The sequence below is a fragment of the Apteryx mantelli genome, chromosome 8 (assembly GCF_036417845.1).
Source record: "Apteryx mantelli isolate bAptMan1 chromosome 8, bAptMan1.hap1, whole genome shotgun sequence".
In the NCBI taxonomy this organism is placed as follows: Eukaryota; Metazoa; Chordata; class Aves; order Apterygiformes; family Apterygidae; genus Apteryx; species Apteryx mantelli.
Genome location: NC_089985.1, coordinates 7,025,975 through 7,029,782, shown reverse-complemented (window position 1 = coordinate 7,029,782; position 3,808 = coordinate 7,025,975).

Here is a 3,808-nt window from a genome sequence, read left to right as displayed (position 1 = left end):
TGTTCTCAGTTTAGCTTTAATATATTTCTCATAAAAACAGCTTGAGATTATTAGTCTTGTCCTCTGTTTTATTTCGGTCGACCATATACAGGATCGTTCAATTAATACACATTCATTTTTTTCAGTCTTCAGTTTAACTTTATATATTCTGTACTATCAAGCATAAATATAAATCATCTTCTGTGTCACCTTTGCTTCTGAAGGTTAATACGAAGCATAAAAGATGAATTACCGAGCCTCGCTGGGACAGCGCAACACCTGGATGGCTGGGAGCAGGCTGGTCAGGAAGGAGAGGCAGGGATGGCAGCAGCAGCTCACGCGTGCGGAGCTCATCTCCGAGATGGAAGGAAACTAGGTGAGAGCATTAAAAAACAAACACATAGAAAAAGACATAGCAAGAAAAGCTGGCTCCATCATGCACCTGCTTTGCAGCAGGCTCCCAGATAGCCCCAAGGCTACTGATAGTCTGCAAAGGCAGAAGGGCAAAGCCCCGGACCTTGAAAGGCGAGCGTTCAGAGACGAGGGCTGCCAGGAAAGGAGGAGAATACTTGTGTGAAATGTGGGCCTTGATACTAGCTCAGCCGGCATCATAACTGTGTAAAAATGCAGCAAGTGTTCATCCTTTAACTAGCGTAAAGGATTTTAACAGCTTATCACCAAGAGATCCACATAGGTGAAAAGTATCAATTATAACTTCTAATTATTTCAAAATATGCTTTGGGATTTGGAAAACGCTCGGATATTGAACACGTATTAGCCGAGAATCTTTAGGTGAAATAGTATTTAGTTGAAAGTCCGAATTTACCAGCCAATATACCTAAAACTGGTATGCAAGTTCATAAGCGTTGCTCCTGGTTGTGAGACTTGCTTGTTGTTCACTAGGGTATACAAAGCTGCACGCGTTCACCTGCAGACTGCACAAGAAAGCAATCTCCATGGGTAGGGCTTCACTGCGGTCTAGGATGAGTTTTATTAGGTCCTCAGTGAAAGCCAATAAGTTGCTGAGGTCTTTCTTAATAGAATATTTCTTTAAATCTAGAGCTGGGCCTCAGCAGAGGGGAGGAAGGTGATCATTTTAACCCTCTGTAAATGAGCAAAAACGATTTTAGTAAAGCACTTAATCCCAGCAAGCCATTTAACATTTAAAATTTCCTTAAATGTTCCAGGGCATTAATCACACTTTCAAAGCACTTATCCAGAAACTGAAGCTCCAGCGCTGCATTACTGCGAGTCAATTTTATTTTTTTTAGCAACGAGCTGACTGCTGGTGGTATGAAGTTATATAGGTTTCTCAAAGCTTGACATTTTTTATAAACCATATTCAAATGGCATGAGCACTGGATTAGGAGTTGGATATTCCTGAGCTCTGTATTGTGGTCTGCTGCTGATCCGTGATATGCTTACTGTTTTCCTGGAAGGGGTAAAAATAGGAATTATTTTCTAACTGATTAATATGAAGTCCTTTTTCACCATTAACCACTTTTATTCCTGAGCTAGGATAACCGTTTGCTCGAGAATTTCTATTGTATAATAAAATCTATTGAGATTGTTCATTCTAGTACCACATCTCACGCAAGTTAGGGAATTGGGCTGACTGACGATCATTTGCCTTGAATTCAGATCTTAAAATTGTCTCACTTCTCCGCAGTGTGTCACCTGAGCCACGTTAAATAGACTGAAAGTAACTTTATGAGCTCATACAAAAATGCCTGCTGAAGACATTAATAGATTTCTGGGAATTAATAGTCACTTACGTTTATTTATTGCTGTAATGACATACTATGATACTTTCTTTTATGATGAAAATACTTGTAAAGTACCAGGTATATCTGAAGCTAAAAATGGCAAGAGAAAGTTAGACTTCTTCAGAGTCTCAGGAATATCGTTCGTTGTCTTAATACTGAATATATCAGTAGCTTTGACCTCAGGAAAGGCTGTTCCCAGCTAGACGGGGGCTTGTATACAATGAAATAGAAATAGTATTAGTGCCAGTTTTCCAGGTTTTTCTTCCTTCTCTGTGTTCCTGTTGTCTGCATGCCTTACCAGAGCCTCACTGGGAACCAGCAATATCCCACTCTGAAATCTCGTCATGTCCAGACTTGAAACACTTGAAGACTTCTGACATACTGTATTTCAGAAATTAATCCAAAGCCTTCTCTAGTTCAGAGTGAGCTGTTTTCATCCATCTGAAAGCTATAGAAGAAACAACAACGAACTTGGAAGCCATGCACATAAATCTGAGCGCGTTCATTTAAATTTTTGTGTTTTTAACCATATCCCTCAGGAGTGCTGTGTCTACACGCTGAAAGAATATAAAATATGGAAACCTTTAAAAAGGGCTATATCTGTATCAATTACAAGTACATACACGTAGGGTTCAGTGGAAAACCACGTTTATCTGTAGGTGTACAGTGAGGGGAACAGTAAAGGCACACTGTTAGTTCCTTGGCTCTGTAGGTGCTTCTTTTCTAAGTATTGCAGGCTCATCTATTAAATGATAAATATGTAGACACAGTTTTGAGTTTTGGTCATCTTCAGCTGCTTTCGCTGTGCAGATTCCCTTAATGTGCCAACCGTAGTCTTACTGTTATGTTTCCCTTCCTCTTCCCATGGAATATCCCGAGCAGGAATAAGGCAGGCTGGCAGTAAAATCCTACCTCTGACCACGTCTGTGTGTTGGCGTTATGAAGAACCGTTGGTTTCATGTTTAATGGCTCTCCTCCCACTGAGAAAGACAAATTCAGCCTGTATGTATTATATTATCAGTGCTGTACTAATTTAATATTTTTGTGCTATTCCTAAGCCTGTTACAAAGGGAAAAATACATTTGATAATCCAATATTTATTTAATAATTACTTGTCAGTACTCTTTGTTTACTCACTTATTTCTGATCTCCCTTTTACTTCCGAGTTTTCCCAGGAACGCGTGTCTTATTTCAGAAGCAATCTCAAAGATGTCGGAAATCTTAAAATAAGAGCACGAAGTAATGTTAGGAAAATAATTCTGATACCATAACCCTGGTCTCAGTGCTCAGGTCTCTGAGTTTGATTGGTGCTTTTCTTTAATTTTCAGCCTAGGTACTTTATCTCACTGTATCATTTGAGGCTTCTATGCAAATAGTGAAAACCAGGTATTTTGTCATGAAAACGCTTTATTAGAGTATACATTTTAGAAGAATCACTGGTCTGTGCCTCTCCAGCTTCTCATACCGTGCATGAAAGGAGATCCTGTTTTGGAAACTAATATTACTTAGACCTTACAGTGCCTTCTTAAAACTTTATGAATGGAAAAATCATGTTACTAGAGCAATTAAACTAATGGGTAAGTCGCATCACATTCACCTGGAGGAAACAAATAGAGTATTGCAGCTGGGATTGTGCAAGTGCGTCTTGCTCGCATAAACCCAAGCGTGCCGCTTTATTGATACTGGAATAACTGTAATTCAGCCGCGCTTCCGCAGCATCCACATGGTTGTATGAGTATACTAGCATGGGTTACAGGGCCGGCAAACGAATGGCTCGTATAAAGCACTTTCACATTTTTATGACTTTGTCTTTACAAGCAGTTATATTGGCAAAACAAAGTGTCGTAATCAACAAGCTTGCCTCTATATTTAAAAAAAACAGTGTAGGTCAGACATAGCCATTTTAAGGATGCAGCTTTTCCAGGGCAGGGAAGAGAAATGATTCATTATAGAACAAAAAATTTATTTATTTTTAACTAGAATTTTTATTCCAGGACTATTTATACTCTGCGCTGTCTACATGCAGTTTCATCTGTGAATTCATCGCTGAGTTGTTCAGTATC